Consider the following 27,107-nt stretch of genomic DNA (forward strand, 5'->3'; position numbering starts at 1 on the left):
GTGTTTTTCCCCTTATAGCTGCTGTATTTTTAATACTGCGCCTAATTAGTGCCCCCCTCTCTTTTTTAACCCTTTCTGTAGTGTAGTGACTGCAGGGGAGAGCCAGGGAGCTTCCCTCCAACGGAGCTGTGAGGGAAAATGGCGCCAGTGTGCTGAGGAGATAGGCTCCGCCCCCTTCTCGGCGGCCTTATCTCCCGTTTTTCTGTGTATTCTGGCAGGGGTTAAAATTCATCCATATAGCCCTGGGGGCTATATGTGATGTATTTTCGCCAGCCAAGGTGTTTTTATTGCTGCTCAGGGCGCCCCCCCCTAGCGCCCTGCACCCTCAGTGACCGAAGTGTGAAGTGTGCTGAGGAGCAATGGCGCACAGCTGCAGTGCTGTGCGCTACCTTGGTGAAGACAGGATGTCTTCTGCCGCCGATTTTCCGGACCTCTTCTTGCTTCTGGCTCTGTAAGGGGGCCGGCGGCGCGGCTCTGGGACCGGACTCCATGGCTGGGCCTGTGTTCGATCCCTCTGGAGCTAATGGTGTCCAGTAGCCTAAGAAGCCCAATCCACTCTGCACGCAGGTGAGTTCGCTTCTTCTCCCCTTAGTCCCTCGATGCAGTGAGTCTGTTGCCAGCAGGTCTCACTGAAAATAAAAAACCTAAAACTAAACTTTTCACTAAGCAGCTCAGGAGAGCCACCTAGTGTGCACCCTTCTCGTTCGGGCACAAAAATCTAACTGAGGCTTGGAGGAGGGTCATGGGGGGAGGAGCCAGTGCACACCAGGTAGTCCTAAAGCTTTACTTTTGTGCCCAGACTCCTGCGGAGCCGCTATTCCCCATGGTCCTTACGGAGTCCCCAGCATCCACTAGGACGTCAGAGAAAATCCATCAATTAAATTGTTTTTATGTATGTATTTTTTTTATATAAAACTATATATATATATATATATATATATATACATACATCCATATACATTATGTTGGACAATGACACAGCCGATGTTTTGAGAATGGGCTCACACGCTGTCAACAGAACAAAGGAATAATAAGCATTCTATGAATAAGGAATCAAAAATAAAACAAAATAAAGTTAAATCATTGCTTTAATATAATACAGATGTTAAAAATAAATTATTTGGTTTAAACCCAATGTAATCTGCAGCAGAACAGCTACTGTATATCCTGGTCTCAAATGAGAATCCCCGAAACAGTTTCTGGTGGCCGGAACTAACTGGTGACTCACAGACAGATGTTGTAGCTGACAGAAGATCCGAGAATGCCAGGTGTGGAAGTGACTTCTTAGGTGGCTGCAGAGATAATAAATGGAACATTATATTTACTAGGATACTAAATGGAATATTATATTTATTACTACGGTAATGGGAACACATTATATTTCATTAAAAAAGTGCCACAGATTATTAATATATCTAATAAAGGGCGCACATAGTATTACTATTTTACTAAGGAGCAACAACCAATATCTTTTTACTAAAAATAGCACAGATTATGTTATTAGTAGACTAAAGAGGACACAGATTATTATTATAAAACTGAAGGGTATTAACAAGGGCGTAGCTACCACAGGTGCAAGGAGTGCAGCTGCTATGGGGCCCGGAGCTGAGAAGGACCCACCTTCCCTGTCACAGATACATGTGTTATATACAAGGGCATAGGTGCAGTGAGTGCAGCTGCTATGGGGCCCACAGCTGAGAGGGGCCCACCTTCCCTGTCAGTGTTACATGTGTTGTATGCATTTTTCACTAGAGATGAGCAAGTTCGGGTTTACTCGGATTTACTCGGTTCTCAAAACGGCATCTTATTGTCTCATGGATGTCACGTGTTTTGGATAGCCAATAGGAAAAATCTGGATAAAACCGAACTGGCGTGAATTGTGGCGTTAAATTCGAATCCGCTCATCTCTATTTTTCACCATTGGGTGGTACATAGGGGCCCTTACAAACTTTTGCCTCTGGGTCTACAATATATCTAATTATTTCCCAAGACCTGCTCATTGTAATGTGGTAAAAAAATAAATAACTGGAGGTCATTATAATGTTATAAAATATGACTTGGGGCACTGTAATGTGGCACAATATGTACTGGGGACACTATGGGCCTGATTTATATTTTAACTTGTGCTTTTTTTATATAAGCAGGAAAACGTGTAATCGAAGAACTACGGACAAAGGGGGGATGTAGCAAGCCTTGGAGAGTGATAAAGTGGGGAAGTTGCCTGATATAGCAACAATAAGTAATTGAAGACTTATTTGATCACAATAATATGAATTGTGAACTGAAAACGTTCATAATGATTTAATCTTATATACCTTATTGACAGTATTACATAAACCAGTCAAATCAACAGGCCAATCATATACATAGACCAATTACATTTCAAATACTGTATCAGAATATATTATAATTGATATACTCCCCTTATGGGGGATTTCCAATTATTTAGCTCAGGATCTTGTGATTATGACTGTTAAATTAAAAATATACTTTTACCTTCAACATCATTTTGATTTCCCTTTTCTATAGGATACTGCCTAACCACAGTCTATGAAATACTGCACAGCTAGACTACCTTCCTTAATTGCTACTAAAATCAAAGTTTCTTCAAACATATAAGAATCACATTTAAAGCAACAGTTTCTTTTAAGCAATAGACAAAATGACATCCAGCTTCCATTTTGTGTATTCACTTATCCATATCATTGCCTATCGGTTACTAACTCTCATTTAACTGATGCAGTATTGAAATGACATACTCTGATTGGTTACTTTGGGCAATGTCTCCATTTTGTCTCTCTCCAAGTCTTGATACATCTACCCTACAGTATTACAGACGCATTAAGTCTATCATATGCCTGTTTTATTTAACAGTGGATTGAACTTGAACACTTTCCCTACACAGTGGTGAGTTCCCACCCAGATATATGTAGGACAGCTCACGCAAGTATCAATAATATATTATGATATATTATTATATATTATTATGATAGAGTGGAGATTGTTTTTTTATCAGTCACTTAGGAGCTGCAATATTAGCTAAAAAGACTACCTTTATTGCTAAATTTTGTAATGTTTTTGTATTTTTCATCACACATGTAGCTATGTTTTATTAACATCTTCCTAACAAACCTGTAACATTTCATTTGGTAGCCTTTAAAATTGTATTTAAACAAATACTAAGTAGTGCTTGGTATAACTTGGCCGCAAGCAGGTTTGATGCACATCCTGATGCTGGAGAAATGCCCCAGCCTCACTCTCCATCCGGGACAAATCTCAAAACAACCATAGCGCAAATTATACACCTTTTACACTGACTTCAAAATCCCAGGTTTTTGCACATGAACATGCAGAACCTAGTATACTGTAAACGCAACTTACCTAGCACTAAACCCCAGGTCCCCGACCCTGCTCCTTACCAGGGTCATGGAGCTGAGACCCGGGAAATTGTCAGGTTCATAGACACCGGCAATTTCCCGGGATGCAGTGGAAAAGGGGTGGAAAAATAAGATTTTACTTACCGATAAATCTATTTCTCGTAGTCCGTAGTGGATGCTGGGACTCCGTCAGGACCATGGAGAATAGCGGCTCCGCAGGAGACAGGGCACAAAATTTAAAAGTTTGACCACTAGGTGGTGTGTACTGGCTCCTCCCCCTATGACCCTCCTCCAAGCCTCAGTTAGGATACTGTGCCCGGACGAGCGTACACAATAAGGAAGGATTTTGAATCCCGGGTAAGACTCATACCAGCCACACCAATCACACCGTACAACTTGTGATCTGAACCCAGTTAACAGTATGACAAACGTAGGAGCCTCTGAACAGACGGCTCACAACAATAACAACCCGATTTTTTTGTAACAATAACTATGTACAAGTATTGCAGACAATCCGCACTTGGGATGGGCGCCCAGCATCCACTACGGACTACGAGAAATAGATTTATCGGTAAGTAAAATCTTATTTTCTCTGACGTCCTAGTGGATGCTGGGACTCCGTCAGGACCATGGGGATTATACCAAAGCTCCCAAACGGGCGGGAGAGTGCGGATGACTCTGCAGCACCGAATGAGAGAACTCCAGGTCCTCCTTAGCCAGGGTATCAAATTTGTAGAATTTTACAAACGTGTTCTCCCCTGACCACGTAGCTGCTCGGCAGAGTTGTAATGCCGAGACCCCTCGGGCAGCCGCCCAAGATGAGCCCACCTTCCTTGTGGAATGGGCCTTGACAGATTTAGGCTGTGGCAGGCCTGCCACAGAATGTGCAAGTTGAATTGTGCTACAAATCCAACGAGCAATCGTCTGCTTAGAAGCAGGAGTACCCAGCTTGTTGGGTGCATACAGTATAAACAGCGAGTCAGATTTTCTGACTCCAGCCGTCCTTGAAATATATATTTTCAATGCTCTGACAACGTCCAGCAACTTGGAATCCTCCAAATCGCTAGTAGCCGCAGGCACCACAATAGGCTGGTTCAGGTGAAACGCTGAAACCACCTTAGGCAGAAAGTGAGGACGCGTCCGCAGTTCTGCCCTGTCCGAATGGAAAATCAGATATGGGCTTTTATACGATAAAGCCGCCAATCCAAAACTACATTAAGATCCCACGGTGCCACTGGGGGCACAACCGGGGGCTGTATATGTAGTACTCCTTTTACAAAAGTCTGGACTTCAGGAACTGAAGCCAATTCTTTCTGGAAGAAAATCGACAGGGCCGAAATTTGAACCTTAATGGACCCTAATTTGAGGCCCATAGACAATCCTGTTTGCAGGAAATGTAGGAATCGACCCAGTTGAAATTCCTCCGTCGGGGCCTTCCTGGCCTCACACCACGCAACATATTTTCTCCAAATGCGGTGATAATGTTGTGCAGTCACCTCCTTCCTGGCTTTTACAAGGGTAGGGATGACCTCTTCCGGAATGCCTTTTTCCCTTAGGATTCGGCGTTCAACCGCCATGCCGTCAAACGCAGCCGCGGTAAGTCTTGGAATAGACACGGTCCCTGCTGAAGCAGGTCCCGTCTTAGAGGTAGAGGCCACGGATCTTCCGTGAGCATCTCCTGAAGTTCCGGGTACCAAGTTCTTCTTGGCCAATCCGGAGCCACGAGTATCGTTCTTACTCCCCTTTGCCGTATAATTCTCAGTACTTTTGGTATGAGAGGCAGAGGAGGAAACACATACACTGACTGGTACACCCATGGTGTTACCAGAGCGTCTACAGCTATTGCCTGAGGGTCTCTTGACCTGGCGCAATACCTGTCCAGTTTTTTGTTGAGGCGGGACGCCATCATGTCCACCATTGGTCTTTCCCAATGGACCACAATCATGTGGAAGACTTCTGGATGAAGTCCCCACTCTCCCGGGTGCAGATCGTGTCTGCTGAGGAAGTCTGCTTCCCAGTTGTCCACTCCCGGGATGAACACAGCTGACAGTGCTAACACATGATTTTCTGCCCAGCGGAGAATCCTTGCAGCTTCTGCCATTGCCCTCCTGCTTCTTGTGCCGCCCTGTCCGTTTACGTGGGCGACTGCCGTGATGTTGTCCGACTGAATCAACACCGGCTGACCCTGAAGCAGAGGTTTTGCCAGGCTTAGAGCATTGTAGATTGCTCTTAGCTCCAGTATATTTATGTGAAGAGACGTCTCCAGGCTTGACCACACGCCCTGGAAGTTTCTTCCCTGTGTGACCACTCCCCAGCCTCTCAGGCTGGCATCCGTGGTCACTAGGACCCAGTTCTGTATGCCGAATCTGCGGCCCTCTAACAGATGAGCACTCTGCAACCACCATAGCAGAGACACTCTTGTCCTTGTGGACAATTTTATCCGCTGATGCATCTGCAGATGCGATCCGGACCATTTGTCCAGCAGATCCCACTGAAAAGTTCGTGCATGGAATCTGCCGAATGGAATCGCTTCGTAAGAAGCTACCATTTTTCCCAGGACTCTTGTGCATTGATGCACAGATACTTTTCCTGGTTTTAGGAGGTTCCTGACTAGATCGGATAACTCCCTGGCTTTCTCCTCCGGAAGAAATACCTTTTTCTGAACAGTGTCCAGAATCATCCCTAGGAACAACAGACGTGTCGTCGGGATCAGTTGGGATTTTGGAAAATTCAGAATCCACCCGTGTTGTTGGAGCACTACTTGGGTTAGTGCTACTCCGACCTCCAGCTGTTCTCTGGATCTTGCCCTTATCAGGAGATCGTCCAAGTAAGGGATAATTAAGACGCCTTCTCTTCGAAGAAGGATCATCATTTCGGCCATTACCTTGGTAAAGACCCGGGGTGCCGTGGACAATCCAAACGGCAGCGTCTGAAACTGATAATGACAGTTTTGGACCACGAACCTGAGGTACCCTTGGTGTGAAGGACAAATTGGAACATGAAGGTAAGCATCCTTGATGTCCAAGGACACCATAAAATCCCCTTCTTCCAGATTCGCTATCACTGCTCTGAGTGACTCCATCTTGAACTTGAATTTTTGTATGTACAGGTTCAGAGATTTTAGATTTAGAATCGGTCTTACCGAGCCGTCCGGCTTCGGTACCACAATATAGCGTGGAGTAATACCCCTGTCCCTGTTGTAGGAGGGGTACCTTGACTATCACCTGCTGAGAATACAGCTTGTGAATGGCCTCCAATACCGTCGCCCTGTCGGAGGGAGACGTTGGCAAAGCAGACTTTAGGAAACGGCGAGGAGGGGACTTCTCGAATTCCAACCTGTAACCCTGAGATACTACCTGCAGGATCCAGGGGTCCACCTGCGAGTGAGCCCACTGTGCGCTGAAATGTTTGAGGCGACCCCCCACCGCCCCCGAGTCTGCTTGTAAGGTCCCAGCGTCATGCTGACGCCTTTGTAGAAGCCGGGGAGGGCTTCTGCTCCTGGGAAGGAGCTGCTTGTTGCAGTCTCTTACCCTTTCCTTTGCCTCGGGGCAAATAGGAATGTCCTTTTGCTCGTTTGTTCTTATAGGAACGAAAGGACTGCGGCTGAAAAGCCTGCGGCTTTTTCTGCTGGGAGGTGACCTGGGGTAAAAAGGTGGATTTTCCGGCCGTTGCCGTGGCCACCAGATCCGATAGACCGACCCCAAATAATTCCTCCCCCTTATACGGCAATACTTCCATATGTCGTTTGGAATCCGCATCACCTGACCACTGGCGCGTCCATAAACTTCTTCTGGCAGATATGGACATCGCACTTACTCTTGATGCCAGAGTGCAAATATCTCTCTGTGCATCTCGCATATAAAGAAATGCATCCTTTAACTGCTCTATAGTCAGTAAAATACTGTCCCTATCCAGGGTATCAATATTTTCAGACAGTGACTCCGACCAAGCCACGCCAGCACTGCACATCCAGGCTGAGGCGATTGCTGGTCTCAGTATAACACCCGTATGTGTGTATATACTTTTTAATGTATTCTCCAGCCTCCTATCAGCTGGATCCTTGAGGGCGGCCGTATCAGGAGACGGTAACGCCACTTGCTTTGATAAGCATGTGAGCGCCTTATCCACCCTAGGAGGTGTTTCCCAGCGCGCCCTAACCTCTGGCGGGAAAGGGTATAATGCCAATAACTTCTTTGAAATTAGCAGTTTTCTATCTGGGGTAACCCACGCTTCATCACACACTTCATTCAGTTCCTCTGATTCAGGAAAAACTATCGGTAGTTTTTTCACACCCCACATAATACCCCTTTTTGTGGTACTTGCAGTATCAGAGATATGCAAAGCCTCCTTCATTGCCGTGATCATATAACGTGTGGCCCTACTGGAAAATACGTTTGTTTCTTCACCGTCGACACTGGATTCAGTGTCAGTGTCTGTGTCGACCGACTGAGGTAAAGGGCGTTTTACAGCCCCTGACGGTGTCTGAGACGCCTGGACAGGTACTAACTGGTTTGCCGGCTGTCTCATGTCGTCAACCGACTTTTGTAGCGTGCTGACACTATCCCGTAATTCCATAAACAAAGCCATCCATTCTGGTGTCGACTCCCTAGGGGGTGACATCACCATTACAGGCAATTGCTCCGCCTCCACGCCAACATCGTCCTCATACATGTCGACACACACGTACCGACACACAGCAGACACACAGGGAATACTCTGATAGAAGACAGGACCCCACTAGCCCTTTGGGGAGACAGAGGGAGAGTTTGCCAGCACACACCCAAGCGCTATAAATATATATAGGGACAACCTTAATAAGTGTGTTCCCTTTATAGCAGCTCAAATATTATAAATATCGCCAATAAGTGCCCCCCCTCTCTGTTTTTACCCTGTTTCTGTAGTGCAGTGCAGGGGAGAGTCCTGGGAGCCTTCCTCGCAGCGGAGCTGGGCAGGAAAATGGCGCTGTGTGCTGAGGAGAATAGGCCCCGCCCCCTTTTCGGCGGGCTTCTTCTCCCGTTTTTTTTTTGGAACCTGGCAGGGGTTAAATACATCCATATAGCCCCAGGGGCTATATGTGATATATTTTAGCCAGAATAGGTATATTACATTGCTGCCCAGGGCGCCCCCCCCAGCGCCCTGCACCCTCAGTGACCGCTGGTGTGAAGTGTGCGGAGAGCAATGGCGCACAGCTGCAGTGCTGTGCGCTACCTCATGAAGACTGAGACGTCTTCTGCCGCCGGTTTCTGGACCTCTTCTCTATTCGGCATCTGCAAGGGGGTCGGCGGCGCGGCTCCGGTGACCCATCCAGGCTGTACCTGTGATCGTCCCTCTGGAGCTAGTGTCCAGTAGCCTAAGAAGCAAATCCATCCTGCACGCAGGTGAGTTCACTTCTTCTCCCCTAAGTCCCTCGTTGCAGTGAGCCTGTTGCCAGCAGGACTCACTGAAAATAAAAAACCTAACAAACTTTTTCTAAGCAGCTCTTTAGGAGAGCCACCTAGATTGCACCCTGCTCGGACGGGCACAAAAACCTAACTGAGGCTTGGAGGAGGGTCATAGGGGGAGGAGCCAGTACACACCACCTAGTGGTCAAACTTTTAAATTTTGTGCCCTGTCTCCTGTGGAGCCGCTATTCCCCATGGTCCTGACGGAGTCCCAGCATCCACTAGGACGTCAGAGAAACAGGAGTGCAGTCGCTGACAGCAGAAGTAGGGATTTACAGTTAGAACCAGGGATGGCAACAGGGGGGATCAAAGGGGACACCTGAACCAGGCCCCAAGGATCAGAGGGGCCCCAAGGATAAACCACTTAGTGCTGGCAGGAATGTGAGCCATCTTGTCCAAATAGGGCAGTGAGCTGTAGGCGGTGTGAGTGACAGGAGCCTCTCACACACAGTGACTGTGCGGCATGAGTTTTCACTCGCTCTTCCAGGTACAGCTCTATTGCAGGCAGTTACAGGACATTGCAGTAGCTCCACTGGCCAGGATTCCCGTGCCCAGCGCCGGCCTCTTCTGGTGAAGTTTGCTGTGTGGTGTTCAGCAGGGCCGTCTTCTCATATGGGCTCAATGGGCTCTTGCCCAAGGGCCCCAGGAGTATAAGGGCCCTAGGCTGATAGCTGAGGATCCCCTCTTTCCAGGGGTACCAGATTTTTGAAAATCGGCCCTGGGGAACTGGAGACATCGGACTTGAAAGGAGAGGTCCCCATCCAAGCCTGTTAATTGCTCTTCCCAGTCAGATATCTCAGGTTCTGTCTGACTTAAGAGTTTTTCTGAGGGTATAATTCAAAAGCTGGGACTCTCCCTTTTTGGTGGACACTGGTAAATTGTCTCTTCTATGCCCAGAACCAGAGGTAGCCTTCAAGCAGCTGGTCCCTGCTCCAGCTCCACATGCCTAATATGCAGTTTTAGATTTTCGTTGGTAAATTGCTCTGGCTCCTGAACTCTGATCCCCAAGTCCCCAGTACCTCCTGAAAGGTGGGACTCTCTAGTTTTTTTATCCCATTCAAAGCTAAGAAATATATTTTCAAGAACTTGAGATATCTGCAGTCAAGCAAGCTGCCCTCCCACTGGAAAATGATAAATATTAAGCCCACTCAACTATCCACCCCTCCCCTACGTATTAAACACCCCCAAACACGCTGGAAGTCATGTACCAGGGCTTCTTCATTCAGCCCAATGCCCCCTTCTACAGTTTAGCCCCATCTGTGCAGTAAAGGAGTAATTAGCAGAAATGACTGCTCCAGGTCCTACATGCTGAGCGGAAGATAGAACACCCCCTACCGCCCGTGGGACATCAAAGCTGCCGCTGATAGCACCCCCCACCCCTACCGCTGGAGGATGGGTAGGGGGCCTGGGTCATTGCTGTGGCCAGGGGCCTACACTGCTGTTAAGATGGCCCTGGTGTTCAGGTCTGGATACTAGGGAGTGCAGCACAGGTGAGTTTCTCCCAAGGGCTTGGGGAGGGGATACAGTGCTTTGGGATCTGGTGGAGGAGCTGGGAATGCAGCATGGCATCATTGGGGAGAGACATAGGGGTCTACTCATAAAGAAAATGAATTGGTACTTATCACTATACATCGCATCGGAATGATGCGATATATAGCTATTAAAAGTAGCAATTCATGTATACTCACCCTTCCGGCAAAGTGATGTGGTGTCCCGGGCTCCAGCAACACTCTTCACCGGCGGTCCCCCACTGCTGTCTTGAAGTCATCCATCAACTGACCTCCTGGAAGGCCGCAGTGGTCGATGAGAGTTCAGGGGGCAGAGCCAGCACCGGGTGTAGACAGAGAGCAGGGACGCACTGCAGTTCAGGTTGCAACAACCTGAGATGACGACCCTGAACTTCATGGAGAAGCGGAAAGCTGGGCTTTCTGCTCCTTCATGAATTGCACTTACTATACTAAAGTATGGTGATGTGATTCAGGCATGGAGCGGGGCTGCTGCTGGGCTGCCGCTGGAGAAGTCAGGGACTTCTCCATGGTAACCTGCTCTGCGAATTTTGTTTAATGCAAAACAGGACTTTTCTCTGCTTTATGAATAGACCCCAGACTGTGGGGTGTGTGGGAGGACAAGAAGGAAGAGGTCAGTAAGTGAAAGGATCCTCACATCAGGTGCGTCAGGGTGGGATCCTGTGGACTTAGGAGAAATAAAGTTATCAACGGTAAGTCTACCATAACGATTATTTCTCCTGCAGGGTCCACAGGTTATCCACAGGATAGCATTAGGATGTCCCAAAGCAATTTAGTGGTGGGGACACTCCTGATTGGACAGGAGACTCCTTCGCCCAAATTCAGCATCCTGAGAGGCAAAGGTATCAAAGGCATAATGTCTAATGAATGTGTTAATGGCAGACCATGTGGCTGCCTTACATATCTGTTCTGCTGAAGCACCACGTTGTGCTGCCCATGATGAACCTACCTTACGAGTAGAGTGAGCAGAGACATTAGCCGGAACAGGGAGATCAGCTTGAGAATATGCTTCTGAAATCATCATTTGAAGTCACCTCGCCAGTGTCTGCTTGTCAGCAGGCCATCCTCTCTTGTGAAATCCGTAGAGTACGAAGAGAGTGTCTGTTTTTCTGATGGTACAATCCACGTAGATCCTTAAAGCACGGACTACATCCAACGATGCATCTCCCGCAGAAAGGTCTGGCCCTTGGAAGGCCGGGACTACAATTTCTTCGTTAATGTGGAATTTAGACACCACCTTAGGAAGGTACCCAGATTTGGTTCTGAGAACCGCTCTATCTGGATAAAAAATCAGAAAAGGAGAGCGACATAACAATGCCCCTAAATATGAAACTCTTCTAGCTGACGCAACAGACAGTAGAGAGAGATCTTTTGCTGTAACCATTTAAAATCCACTCGTTTTAGTGGTTCAAATGGAGCAACTTGATGGGCCTTTAGGACTAAACTTAAGTCCCAAGGCACTGTAGGAGGAACAAAAAGAGGTTGAATGTGCAGCATTCCCTGTAAAAAAGTGCACACATCCTGTATGTTAGCAATTTTCTTTTGGAACCATGCAGTCAGTGCTGACACTTGCACTTTCAAGGAAGCCACCCTTAGACCTTTGTCCATTCCTAACTGAAGGAATGCTAGGACTCTGGAAACTCTGAAAGACCAAGGATCAAATTTCCGGTCACTGCACCACTGAATATAGGCTTGCCTTATTCGGTGATAAATGCGAGATGAGGAAGGTTTCCTTGCTCTGAGCATTGTTTGAATTACCTGTTGTGAGAATCCTCTTGCTTCAGGATGGAAGTCTCAAGAGCCATGCCGTCAAAGACAGTTGATCCAGGTGCGTGTGATAGCAAGGACCCTGAGACAGTAGATCTGAACATTGAGGGAGTAGGAATGGAACAATCTCTGCAGATCTGTGTACCAATGTCTTCTGGGCCAAGCAGAAGCTATTAGTATCATGGTGCCCCTTCCTTATTTTGCATTTCACATCACCCTGGGTAACAGGGCAATTGGTGGAAACACATAGGCCAGACGAATGTCCCATCTCACTGAGAGGGCATCCACAAAGATCGCTTTGGGATCCTTTGTTCTCCGTATGTGGGAACTTTGTTGTTCTGACGGGATGCCATGAGATTTATCTCCGGTAACCCCCACTTGTCTACCAGAATTTGGAAGACCTCGGGGTGTAAAGCCCATTCGTTTGCATGAATGGTGTGTCGACTAAGAAAATCTGCTTCCCAGTTTAGGACTCCCGGAATGAACACTGTGGACAAGGCTGGATGATGAAGTTCTGCCCACTTTAACATGTGACTTACCTCCTTCATTGCATTTTGGCTGTGAGTTCCTCCCTGATGGTTGAGGTACGCTACTGCCGTTGCATTGTCCGAGCGGATTTGGACTGGTTTCCCCTGAACGAGTGCCATATATATATGGCAAGAAGTTCCAATATATTTATTGGCAGGAAACTCTCTTCCTTGGTCCACTGCACTTGGAAGCAACTCTTTCTTGACACCACTCCCCAGTCCTGAAGGCTGGCATCCGTTGTCAGAATTTCCCAATCTTATATCCAAAAGGGTCTCCGTTTGTCCAGATGGGATGTCTGCAGCCACCAGGCTAATGACCTCCGTACTTCCAGAGGAAGGACCATAGTCTGCGTTTTTTTTTGTCTGATGAAAACCATTCCATTTGGAAAGGATCAGACGTTGCAGAGGCTTCGAGTGGAACTGAGCATACTCCACTATGTCGAATGTCGACACCATCAACCCCATCACACGCATTGCTGCGTGAATGGATACCCTTTGACTGTGTAGCAGCTCCTGAATCCTTGATGGAATTTTGGATAGAGGTACAAATACTCTCTGAAGACATGAATCCAACACAGCCTCCAAGTGAGTCATCCGTTGTGATGGAACCAGGGATGACTTTGCCCAATTTATGAGCCAACCGTGTCTCTACAAACAAGCCATTGTCTGCCACAGATGACACTGAAGTAATTCCTGAGATTGTGCCAAGATTAATAAATCGTCGAGGTATGGAAAAATCCTTATCCCCTGCTGACGGAGATAAGATACCATTACCACAATAATTTTGGTGAACACTCTGGGAGCTGTGGCCAGTCCAAATGGTAGAGCCTGAAACTGAAAATGATGTTAGAGGATAGCAAACCTGAGTTAGCACTGATGGGACAGTGCTATAGGAACATAAAGGTAAGCATCCTGGATATCCAGGGATACCATAAAATCCTCCGTCTCCATGGCCAAAATAATGGAACGTATTTCTCCATATGAAACCGAGGCACCCAAATGTACTTGTTCAGCACTTTGAAATTGAGTATGGGCTGGAATGACCCATTTGGCTTCTGGACTAGAAACAGGTTAGAATAAAAACCTTGTCCCTGTTGTGCAGGAGGAACTGGAATTATCACTCCTCACTGAAGCAACTTCTGAACTGCCTTTTGCCAAGCCCTGGTCTTCGTTTCCACTGAAGAAACTTTGAGGAGGGTGTTTCGTTGAAGAAAATGCATAACCGTGAGATACCGCCTCTTGCACCAAGGCATCTGTGCTAGACTGCTGCCAGATCTGTGCAAACTGCAGAAGTCGGCCTCCCACCCTGGGGTCCCACCATCAGGCTGATGGTTTATCTTCTGATTTGGAGGCCTGCCCTCTGGTAGCCCAATGCTTTTTAGTCTTACCAGACTTGTCAGATTGAGACTGTTTGCCATAACCCTTTCCTTTTGCTTTTCCTTGAGTCCGAAAGGGCCGAAAAGCTGGAAATCTAGGCTTGGATTTCTGTGTGGAAGGAAACTTCACTTTCTTGGAGTCTGCTTCTGACTCCAAAATAGTGTTTAATCGTTTACAAAAAAGAATATCTCCAGTAAAAGGCAAAGACTCCAGAACCTTCTTAGATTCTGAGTCAGCTTTCCATGTACATAGCCAAACCGCTCTGCGAGCTGCTACTGCTGAGGCTGATGCCTGAGAGGCAATTGTACCCATATCCAAAGCTGCTTCTTCCACAAAAATAGCTGCCTGTTTGATATGTGCAATATGGGATTTTTGCTGTCTAGATGCCATTAAAAGGTCATCCTCCAATGCATTAGCCCAGGCTGCCACTGCTTTTGCCATCCAAGCCGAAGCCATGGCTGGTCTTATGATTGCCCCAGACCAGGTGAAAATGGTTTTAAGAAAACCATCTATTTTCCTATCCGTGATATCGTTTAATGATGTTGAAGGCAGAGGTAATGTAGATTTTCACACCAATCGGATGACATGCGTATCTACTTTTTAAACAGTCCCCAGCCAGAAGAGGATAGTGGGAATTCCATTTCCTTGGAATTCTAAACTGATTACTGGGTGTAACCCAAGCCTCTTGCGTAATTTCCATCAGCTTTTCTGACCCAGGAAACTCAGTCCTAACTATTTTAAACACAGGTGCCTTAGATTTTAACAAAGGCTCTGCTAGCTCCTCTAAGGATAGAATGGCTTTCATAGCACTAATTAGCTCAGGAATGTCCACTGAGCTGAGGCCTTCATCGTCGTCTCTGTATGCAGATCCGGAGTGCGATGAGTCCTCATCCTCCGATGAGTCCTCAACTGAAACATGTGTAGACTGTGAAGCTGTTGTTTCATGTCTATGTGATTTACTTACCACCGGCCTTTCAGGCTGTTTCTGTTGAGAGGCTTCCAATTCCTATACTGGATGTGATAAGCCCCAGGTGGAATGTTGCATGTAAGGGTTAATAGGGTAACCTATCCTTGGTATAGGAGGTGGCATCATCCGCTCAGCTATACTGGATAATGGGCCTAATTCAGACCTGATCGCTATGCATTTTTGCACAGCAGCTGATCAGGTCTGAACTGCGCATGCGCTGGCGCATGCCAGACAGCCGACGGCCATCTCAGCCCTGCGATCGCCTCTGCCTGATTGCCGTTTTAGGGGCATGTGCGGGGGGTGGGCCGCGGCGGCTGTATGACATCACATGCAGCCGCTGTGTGTGACCCGGACAGCGACAAGTAGCTCCTTGCCAGCACGCAGGAGCTGCACTGGTAGGGAGCTACTTGCCAAGTACAAAAGCATCGCCGCTGTGCAATGCTTTTGTACTTGTGCAGCGGGGCAGAGCCAGACATGCGGGGCAGACTAGCCCTGTGCTGGGCGTCCCCCCGCATGTCTAAGTAACTGATCGTAGCCGTGCAAAATTTTGCATGGCTATGATCAACTCTGAATTATGCCCAATGTCTGTGCAAAAGTAGCCCATGGGGGTTCAACCTGAACCTGTGCCTGCCTCGAATTATTCAAGAGGCCTCGGTGAAAGCTAAAACAATTTGCACATATTCCATTTTGAACCAGATCCTGAGAGATTAACCCAGCTTTGCAAGACAAACATGACATTAGTGTTGGTGTTGCTGTGGAGAGTGTATCCTCATCACCCTTGCCTCTCTTAGGGGGTCATTCCGAGTTGATCACTAGCTGCTGTTGTTCGCTGCGTAGCGATCAGTGAAAAAAATGGCTAATCTGCGCATGCGTATGCACCGCAATGCGCACGCACGTCGTACGGGTATGAAGTCCCTTGTGGTTTTGCACTGGTTCTAGCGACGATTCCAATCGTACAGCCGAACGCAAGGAGATTGTCCGATGAAGATGGCGTGTATACTGACCCACAGACTCTGATCATGACGTTTCTGATGGGGAATCTGTTTCACAGGTGGATGTTCCTGACATTATGTATCTCCTGATATACTCTGTGCTGCTGGAGGACCATGCTTCTTCCACTATATAACTCTCAGTGTGTGGGTTCGTGCTACCTCCATTCCCCTCCTCACATCATGTCACTGCACCTGTCACATGCAGCCCTGTCATCACTGACATATCATGCATTTTCTGATATGGTCTGTGCTGCTGGCCCACCCCTAGGGGTGCTAGTGGTGTGTTACACTCTGGGAACAAACACTGTGGGGGTAAGCAATATGTGTAGCAAGTTTGGTGTAAATTGCTCCAGGCATTCCAGAGTTATGCTGTCTGCTGAAAAACTCTGTGCTGCTGCCTCACCCCTTGGGGTGCTAGGGGTGTCTTACTCCCACAGTGTTTGTTCCCAGCTTGTAAGTCATATGTGTACCAAGTTTGTTGTAAATTGGTCTAGGCATTCTGCAGTTATGCTGTTGTGACCTGTTGCTTGCCTCCAGTCATCATCCGATACCCTTTAAAAGGGGTCTCCCCTATTCTCAAATGTTCAGAGTGTGCCGTATTACCAGTGATTCGCAAGTACTTGAAGAGGCTCTTGCAGCTATGATTGAAATTTTTTTTGGCTAGGGGCTATCAGAGGCCATTGCTATTAGCAGCTAAGCAAAAAGCTCTCCAATCTGTGCGAAATGGTTACTATAGCAAATCTTCTCAAGTAGAAGCTCAAAACAAGTTCAACTGGGTGAACCATTATCATGATCTCAGTACCAGCTTCATTAAATTTCAAAAGCACAGTGGTCCATCGTTAAAGCTGACCCGGCACTACACTCTTAACAACAAGCGGTTAATGTCTGCGTATCAACGAGGGAGAAACCTAAGAGATTATTTAGTTAAAAATGATGTTTCCAGACTTGGTGCGACAACAGCAAGTTCTTCATTTCTGGGCACTCCACGTCCAGGATGTTTCAGATGTGTAAATTGTACAACATGCAGCTATATGATTCCAGGAGATTCTTTCTTTCATCCATTTTCAGGAAAGAAATGTAACATTCGACAAAGAGTCACATGCACCACAAAATTTGTGGTTTATCTAATCAGTTGTCCGGGTGGCCGACATTATGTCGGCAAAACCGTCAGGACATTCAAAGAACGGATGTCTGCCCATCGCTCTTCGATAAAATCTGCTATTGAAACTGGTCACAGTGACCAACCTGTCTCTAGACATTTTTGCGAGGCCAGACATAGTTTGACGTCACTATGCTATCGGATCACTGAACATATAACCGCGCCGACGAGAAGTGGAAACAGATCCCTTATGTTGCTGCAAGCTGAAAGCAGATGGATTTTCAGATGGGACACTCTGGCTCCACGGGGTCTTAATGAAAATTTGGGACTATCTTGTTTTTTATAAGTAACAATTTTCTCACACAGGTGGTATGATGGATATTGACATTACCGTATAACCAATATCTTCCTTTATTAACATACTCTAGAAGCCTGATTTTTGCATATATGTGTTTACAGTTAATCACATTCATTATATGCAGCATTGTGCAATAGGTTTTTTAGTACGTTTTTTGTGGACTGCATTATTATGACTTCATGTTAGGATTATTTAACACAGCATGATCGATGTTTATGTTATTTTGGTTGCCATGATACCTCATACCCTGTTTTGATTGGTCACTATAGGTCATGTGGAGGAGGTTCTCTCCGTGTAACTGGACGCAGCGTGCGTCTGATGACGTCATTTTGATGCGATGCAGTGCGCGGCGGGCGGCGACATGGACGGTTTCTAGGGTATATGAGGTAAGTGTGTTTGTTTTGACTTGCACCCTGACGAAAATGCCGCTGTCTGAGCATTGAAACGTTGGTTAACTCTTACCTGCCTGGTCTCCTTATTTCGAGGGCCGCCGTTTAAGGACTTTGTATCACGCTGTACGCATCGGTACATCCTGGATTGGAAGCACCGGTTTGTTTGACCATATATTCTACACATTGAGGAGTGCCGCTTTACAAGATTTATATATATATATATATATATATATATATATACACACATACTGTACTGCCTGAAGAGGGGTTAGTAGTAACCTGAAACATTGCATAGAAACAAACCTCAGCATTTATTCCCCCATCTACAGTCTGGAGTACTGTTCATTTTGCTTCATTTATGATACATTTCTGGCACCCAGTTTGAATAAAACTTTTTTTTTTAAAACAAAATGGGGAGTAATGAGGAGAGGAGATACTCTGAAATACTGTATATACGGTGCATATGTTCATCCATATTTACTAAATGTGCCTTTTACTAATGAAGCTATTCACAAATTGGGAGACCCACAAGTTTGGGTTTGACCAAGCAAACTTCCAGCATCATTCAATTTGTCCAGCCAGTCACGCGTACAGATTTGAATCAAAGCTCTTGGAGACAGATTTTATACATTGTAGGGGCACCTGCAGAAAACCTGGATATATGACAGTTATTTTCTTAACAACTCTTTTTTTTAAGCAAATTTCTGTATTTTTAGCCCAGTGGTTCCCAAACTATGGGGGTTATTCAGAGATGAACGGAAGTTTTTTTTCTCAGAGCGGCTGTGTGTGATGTGCCACCCGTGTCAATCACGCTGCAGCTGTATCCTTCCTGGATGCGGTGCAATGTGTAAGGTCGCGCGTTGACCCAAATGGACACGGCTGCTGCGAGCAACCGCGCGGCTGCGTCCATCTCTGTATTAGGCCCTATGTCAGTGGTGGCTAACCTTGACACTCCAGCTGTGAACTACACATCCCAGCATGCCCTGCTACAGTTTTGCTATTTGGCCATGCTAAAATTGATGCAGGGCATGCTGGGATGTGTAGTTCAACAACAGCTGAAGTGTCAAAGTTACCCATCACTGCCCTATGTCCTCAAGGCACCCTTAAGACCCGTACACACTGGCCGATATATCGGCCGTTCTCTTGAACGGGCGATATATCGCGGGTCCGTCGGCCAGTGTGTACGGCCGATACGTGTGTGAACTCCGTCGTTCACAGACGTATAGCGTCGGCCCCGCAGCACAGCCGACGGCCAATATATCTACCGATATATTGGCGCGTCGCTGTGTGTGTACGGCGGTTGGCCAACCGCCCGTACACATGCTGCGGCGGCCGGCGGTGATTGACAGATGAATTGGGCGGGCGTGTGTACACGCCCGCCCAGTTCATGACATCAGTCCCCGACGGATCGGGCAGTGTGTATGCACAGCACACTGCCTGATCCATCCATAGATATATCTGCAGATCAATTGATCTGCAGATATATCTTTCCTGTGTGTACCCACCTTAAGCGTAGGACACACACACACATATATATATATATATATATATATCTGCAGATCAGTTGATCTGCAGATATATCTGCAGACGGATCAGGCAGTGTGTTCTTCATACACGCTGCCCGATCCGTCGGGACTGACGTCACAACTGGGCAGGCATTTACATGCACTCACCCAGTTGCGCAGTCAATCACCACACCGGCTTTTGCAGTGAGTGTACGGGAACGATACACCAATATGTCTATAGGTATGCTGGTCATTGGCTGTGCTGCACAGCCGAGGCGCTATGTCTGTGAATTACATCATTCACAGACATAAAGCTGTACACACTGGCCGACAGACCCGCAACATATCGGCTGTTCAACTGAATGGCCGATATATCGGTCAGTGTGTACCCAGCATAACAGTCCAGGTTTTATGTATAAATGAACTGAGGTACTAATGAAGTCACCTGTGGCCAAGCATAGATATACTTAAAACCTGGACCCTTAGAATTGTAATGGACTTTAGTATGTTTACTGTGAACCCCACACTCATAACTTATAAAAAGAGAGAGTTAAATCCAGATGCAAGCATGTCGTCCGAATAAATAATCCAGTGACCACTCTGCTGGCGTAGGTGGGACACAACCACTATCATGACTGCAATAAAGGTACATGGGGCAACATACAGACCAAAGCCATCACCATTCTCAGAAAGAGGGCAGTCTTTCCAGTAAAATCTCTCGTGACATCTGTGGTTTGGATGGAGTGGCCTTCAGTTTGCCGACTGTCGGGATCCCGGCGTACAGTATACCGGCGCCGGAATCCCGAAAGCCGGCATACCGACACATTTTCTCCCTCTTGGGGGTCCATGACCCCCCTGGAGGGAGAATAGATAGCGTGGCGCGCTCGCCCAGCTGTCGGTATGCCGGCAGTCTGGATTCCGGCGCCAGTATGCTGGCTGCCGGGAGCTCGGCCGCCGCATTTTGGATGAACAGAGAGCCTCTTCTAGCTCTATCAGATGCTTTAATAATAATAATAATAATAATAATAATAATCATAATAATAATAATAATGCTGTAGGAGCCATTATCATGTGGCCTTGCACTGGGCTATTTGACCCAGACAACGAGATTTATGGTAAGAACTTACCTTTGTTAAATCTCTTTCTGTGAGGTACACTGGGCTCCACAAGTATAAACATTGAAGGTGTAGAGTAGGATCTTGATCCGAGGCACCAACAGGCTCAAAGCTTTGACTGTTCCCAGAATGCACAGCGCCGCCTCCTCTATAACCCCACCTCCCTGCACAGGAGCTCAGTTTTTAGTTAACCAGCCCAATGCATAGCAGGAAAAGAGACGACAACAGTTAGTAGCCACATACACCACACTCTCACGACAGGAGAAGTGTCAGCGGCTAATGCCATACCAACCCAAAGAAGCTAAGTGCGTCAGGGTGGGCGCCTTGTGGAGCCCAGTGTACCTCGCAGAAAGAGATTTAACAAAGGTAAGTTCTTACCATAAATCTCGTTTTCTGCTGCGGGGTATACTGTGCTCCAAATAGACATTGGGGATGTCCTAAAGCAGTTCCTTATGGGAGGGGACGCACTGTAGCGGGCACAAGAACCCGGCGTCAAAGGAAGCATCCTGGGAAGCAGCAGTATCGAAGGCATAGAACCTTCTGAACGTGTTCACAGAGGACCACGTAGCCGCCTTGCACAATTGTTCAAGGGTCGCACCACGGCGGGCCGCCCAAGAAGGTCCAACAGACCGAGTAGAATGGGCCGTAATGTGAGCAGGAGCCGACCGACCAGTCCTCACATAAGCATGTGCAATCACCATTCTAATCCATCTGGCCAAAGTCTGCTTGTGAGCAGGCCAGGCCCGTTTGTGAAATCCAAACAGTACAAAGAGAGAATCAGATTTCCTAATGGAATCAGTTCTCTTCACATAGATACGGAGAGCCCGTACCACATCCAAAGACCGCTCTTTGGGAGACAGATCAGGAGAAACAAGTGCCGGAACTACAATCTCCTGGTTAAGGTGGAACAAAGAAACCACCTTAGGTAAATATCCGGGACGAGTCCTCAGAACCGCCTGGTCACGGTGAAATATCAGATATGGGGAACTACAGGACAAGGCTCCCAAATCCGACACTCTGCTGGCTATTGCTTCAGCTAGAAGAAACACCAACTTAAGGGAAAGCCACTTAAGATCAGCTGAACCAAGAGGTTCAAACGGAGACTCTTGTAACGACTCCAAAACCACCGACAAGTCCCAAGGAGCCACAGGCGGGACATACGGAGGTTGGATACACAACACACCCTGAGTAATGGTATGCACATCAGGTAAGGTCACAATTTTTCTCTGAAACCACACCGACAAGGCAGAAATATGAACCTTGAGGGAGGCCAGACGCAGGCCTAAGTCCAGGCCCTGCTGAAGAAAAGCCAACAACTTGGCTATACTAAACTTGGAAGCGTCATAATCGTTAGATGCGCACCAAACAAAGTAAGAATGCCAGACCCTATAGTAAATCCGAGCAGAAGCCGGTTTCCGGGTTCGCAACATAGTTTGAATGACCGCCTCTGAAAACCCTTTAGCTCTTAAGACGGAAGCTTCAAGAGCCACGCCGTCAAAGACAGCCGGGCTAGGTCCTGGTAGGCACAGGTGCACTGAACGAGGAGGTCTGGTCGTTGTGGAAGTAGAATTGAACGCTCTGACGATAGGCCTTGCAGGTCTGAGAACCAGTGCCGTCTGGGCAACGCTGGAGCTATGAGAAGCAGAATTCCTTTTTCTTGCTTGAACTTCCAAAGTACCCTGGGCAGGAGTGACACCGGAGGGAACACGTACGGCAGCCGAAACCTCCACGGCACCGCCAGCGCATCCATGAATGCTGCTTGAGGATCCCTTGTCCTTGCTCCGAAGACCGGAACCTTGTGATTGTGTCGAGACGCCATCAGATCTACGTCTGGAAGGCCCCACTTTTCCACTAGGAGTTGAAACACTTCTGGATGAGGCCCCACTCACCGGCATGTACGTCCTGACGACTGAGAAAGTCCACTTCCCAATTCAGTACTCCCGGAATGAAGATTGCCGATATGGCCGGTAGATGGCGTTCCGCTCAATGTAGAATCCGTGAGACCTCCTTCATTGCTAGACGGCTTCGAGTGCTGCCTTGATGATTTATGTAAGCCACTGTGGTGGCGTTGTCCGACTGCACTTGAACAGGACGGTTCTGAATTAAATGCTGGGCTAGGTTCAATGCATTGAAGACCGCCCGCAATTCCAGAATGTTGATTGAGAGGAGGGACTCCTCCTTGGTCCACCGAACCTGAAGGGAGTGTTGCTCCAGCACCGCACCCCAACCTCTTAGACTGGCATCTGTCGTCAACAGGACCCAGTTGGATATCCAGAAGGGACGGCCCCTGCACAATTGTTGGTCCTGGAGCCACCAGAGCAGCGACAGACGAACCTGTGGAGTCAATGAGATCATTTGAGACCTGATCCGGTGATGCAGGCCGTCCCACTTGGCTAGAATCAGCCTCTGGAGGGGGCGAGAATGGAATTGAGCATACTCGACCATGTCGAATGCTGATACCATGAGGCCCAGCACCTGCATCGCCGAATGTATCGACACTTGCGGACGAGAAAGGAAGCAACGAATCCTGTCCTGAAGCTTCAGGACTTTCTCCTGACACAAGAACAACCTCTGGTTGTGAGTATCCAATAGCGCTCCCAGATGCACCATGCTCTGAGCAGAGGATTTCTTCCAGTTGATGAGCCACCCATGGGCTTGTAGAAACCGAACCGTCATATCTAGATGACGTAGGAGAAGTTCTGGGGAATTTGCCAGGATAAACAAGTCGTCCAGATACGGCAGTATCCTGACCCCTTGACGGCTAAGTACCACCATCATCACCGCCATGACTTTGGTGAAGACTCGCGGAGCCGTTGTTAAACCAAAAGGTAACGCCCGAAACTGGTAATGGAGGTTGCCAATAGCAAACCTCAGGTATTGCTGATGTGACGCTGCTATAGGGATATACAGGTAAGTATCCTGTATGTCCAGGGAGACCACGTAGTCCCCAGGTTCCAAGGCCAGAACTATAGAGCGAAGGGTTTCCATACGGAATTGGAAACCTTCACAAACCTGTTCAATGCCTTGAGGTTGAGAATGGGTCGGGAGGACCCATTCGGTTTCGGGACTAGAAACAGCGGAGAATAGTACCCCCGGCCCCTCTGCGCAAGAGGCACCTGTACTACGACTCCTGTATCCAGGAGGGTCTGTACCACCGAATGCAGAGTATTTGCCTTTGTCTGGTCCAACGGGACGTCTGTCTGGCAAAATCGATGAGAGGGTTGGTTTTTGAAGGCTACGGCGTAACCTCGAGTGACGACTTCCCGTACCCAGGCATCTGAAGTGGTCTTCAACCATTCCTGGGTATACCCTAGAAGCCAGCCCCCCACTCTGGGATCCCCCAGGGGGAGGCCTGCCCCGTCATGTGGCAGGCTTATCGGACTTGGAAGCTGGCTGACGGGCCGCCTAGGCTCTTTTGGGCTTTGGCTTATCAGGTTTGGAAGTGCGGGCCTGCTTGTTGTACGCCTGACCTTTTGCTTTACCTGAAGGATGAAAGGGGCGAAAGGAAGTACCTTTAGCCTTCGACACAGAAGGAGCGGTACTTGGCAGACAGGTAGTTTTGGCAGTAGCCAAGTCAGCCACTATCTTATTTAAGTCCTCCCCAAACAGAATATCTCCCTTGAAAGGGAGTACCTCCAGGGTTTTTCTAGAGTCCAGATCCACAGACCAGGATCTCAGCCACAATATCCAGCGAGCCAGGACTGATGTAGTAGAGGCCTTGGCTGCTAGGATACCGGCATCAGAAGCCGCCTCTTTAATATAGCGAGAAGCTGTGACAATATATGACAAGCATTGTCTAGGATGGTCAGAAGAGATTTAAGCTTCTAACTCCAAGGCCCGTGCTTCAATAGCCTCTGCAGCCCATGTTGCTGCAATAGTGGGCCTTTGTGCAGCACCCGTGAGGGTGTAAATCGCTTTCAGACAACCCTCCACACGTTTATCCGTAGGCTCCTTTAGCGACGTGACGGTAGTGACAGGTAGAGCTGAGGAAACCACCATCCTAGCCACATGTGAGTCTACTGGAGGAGGCCTTTCCCAATTCTTAGACAGCTCTGGTGTGAGGGGATAGCGAGCCAGCATCTTCTTTTGAGGCACAAACTTCGTACCCGGGTTTTCCCAGGGTTCCTGACGTATATCCACTAGGTGGTCAGAGTGAGGTAAAACTTGTTTAACCACCTTCTGACGCTTGAACCTATCTGGTTTCTTAGGAGGGACGGATGGCTCGGTATCATCCGTAATCTGTAGAATTAATTTAATAGCCTCCAAAAGATCAGGAACATCCACATGTGAACTACCCTTCCCATCAGCCGTATCTGAGTCAGAACCTGTGGGGTCAGTGTAAGTGCCGTCTTCAATTTGGAAAAGGAGAAAAAGACAAAAAACCCTTTTTTTGGGAGCACTCATTTGTAATAAACAAAATAATATGTGTGATAATAGATATTAAAACGTAACTTTTAATCAATCCTTGAATAAAGAAACTTTTGAACAAGAAGTTGGGACTCGTGTCTGATATGATTAATATGTTGAAAAAATCTTATTTAACCTTTTTAACAAATAAGGTACAAGATAAATGAAATAAAAAGTGTGAAAATATCAAAGGGATAGTGGAGGATACCGAATGGTTTCTTAAGGTCCCGGGTATCCAAGAAATCACTGTATATGCCTAAGTTATGGATATCAATGATAGATATATATGCATATATGCTAACTGGATAAGGTTTGTAAAAATGAAGCTCAGGATGGATGTAATGAGAGTGGGGCGAAAAGAGTATTTAGATTTCCCTTGATGGGAGGAGGGGGGGAGAAAGGAACAGGGAGAGAAAAAAGAAAAGAGAAAAAGGGGGGGGGGGGGGGAAAGGGAAGTAGGATTGGGACGGAGAGTAGAGGCCCACTGCACCTGGTATTCTCAGGAAGTTGCCCGTCCTGGTACTGGCCAGGCCATGCCTGCTATGCTTCCGAGATCGGTCAAGTTCGGGCGTATTCAGGGTAGTATGGCAGTGGGCCTAGGATGGAGGAGAAGAGAGAAAAGAGGAAGAGGAGAGAAAAAGAAAAAGATCACCGTGAAATCTGTACTCTAATGAGTCAGTACCATAATAGTCTGAAATGTTTTTCCAAATAAGAGAGTGTGTGGAATAAATTCAGAATTGAGGGCAGCTCTTTTCCTTAAAAATGGCCCACTGCACCTGGTATTCTCAGGAGGTTCCCCTTCCTAATACTGACCAGGCCATATCTGCTTGGCTTCCGAGATCGGACAAGATCGGGCGTACTCAGGGTAGTATGGCCGTGGGCCGTTTGAATAAAGGAAAAGATAAGGATAAGTCACACTCTACTTATTGTACTTAGCATAAATCAAGACTAAAATTAGTCCGAGGTATTTCCAGAAAAGAGTGTGCGGTGAGAAAAATAGAGAGAAAAAAGGGAAATCTTAAAGTAAAAAATAGTTACTGAGTGAGAATATGAAAAAATGCACTCACAATGAAATATGTTGTGTAAATAGCAAATTCTGCACACACAGTATATTAAGAGCTCAAGGCTGGCTCACAGATAATTGCACCACAACAATAATAATAATAGAAGCACTAAAGTATGTGCACTGTTATTTGTTCCATCAATAAGGAGTAGAAAAAGGGGAATCAGGAAGATATAAGTTTAGAGCTCAAGGCTGGCTCGCATGAAAAATCACTTAAATCATATAGCATTCAGTAAAGGCAACAAAGAATGTGTGCTCATATCTTGATCAATAGATACAGGGACAAAAAATGATGATTAGAGCTCAAGGCTGGCTCATAGAAATATAAACTCTGTAGCATATTCTTATGAACTGACATAGCATTGGAGATTATTTATGCAAATAATTTGCTGCTGTTGAAAAAAAGGAAAAAGAACATGCAGTAGAGAAATACAATTATAATAGATAGCATAAAGCTATTTGATATCCATTAAGGCATGAGCGGGGAGATAGTACAAATAGTGAATACTTTGTACAGTTTTGGCTGTGTACTACCGCTGTAGGGGTAAAGTACTGTAGGGGAGAAAAAATAGTCAGGTGTTGGTAATCCTAGAGTATTACCGCGACCGCAAGGTGTGCGGCCAGTGTAGTCCCGAAATCCCCCAGACGTGCACCCGCTGACAGTGAGGAACGCGGCCGCCCGCTTCCGGATTGGGCGTTGCTGCGGTGACGTCACTAAGGACGTCTCTCGACGTACGTTTCACCTTTGGTAGGCTTGGTCACGAGAGCCTCTCTCTGTTGCTCTCCTGTGGCCAGTATAAGAGTACTAGTTTGACCAATGACTGACTTTAGATGGATGATGGATGGCAGGATTAACCAATTGGGTCCTTGCAGAAATGGATGTTTCGGCCATGATGAAAAAGGGAAAGGATAGATATAGGGGATAAAGGAAACTGGCATGAAATATAAAAGGTACACAGATATATAGAATTGGATAGTGTATAGATATAAACAAGCAGGTAAAAGATATAAGGATTACTTATATGTACTGGACAGAAGAAAATAGAAGGGAGGCATGGTTTAAGTCAGAACAAAGATGATTGCGGCGGCCATGTTGGAAAAGGGAAAAGGGAAAGAATGGATGTGAGTCTGAAGTAAAGAATAGAAAAGTTTTGGATCTGACAGGTGAGGAGTAGTGAGGATAGATAAGTTGAT

The 27,107-nt window shown here is 47.0% G+C and overlaps 1 long non-coding RNA gene and 1 pseudogene across 1 annotated transcript; both read right to left on the reverse strand.

Moving 5' to 3' along the window:
• Positions 1 to 1,070: 1,070 nt before the first annotated feature.
• Positions 1,071 to 26,672, reverse strand: LOC134928836 (uncharacterized). Its single transcript, XR_010178048.1, has 2 exons — positions 26,514 to 26,672; positions 1,071 to 1,292 (listed from the first exon to the last, which is right to left on the reverse strand). It is a non-coding gene; the product is annotated as an uncharacterized LOC134928836 (long non-coding RNA).
• LOC134930326 (5S ribosomal RNA) lies at positions 25,615 to 25,732 on the reverse strand (annotated as a pseudogene).
• Positions 26,673 to 27,107: the final 435 nt, after the last annotated feature.

Source organism: Pseudophryne corroboree, chromosome 5 (assembly GCF_028390025.1).
Source record: "Pseudophryne corroboree isolate aPseCor3 chromosome 5, aPseCor3.hap2, whole genome shotgun sequence".
Taxonomy (NCBI): domain Eukaryota; kingdom Metazoa; phylum Chordata; class Amphibia; order Anura; family Myobatrachidae; genus Pseudophryne; species Pseudophryne corroboree.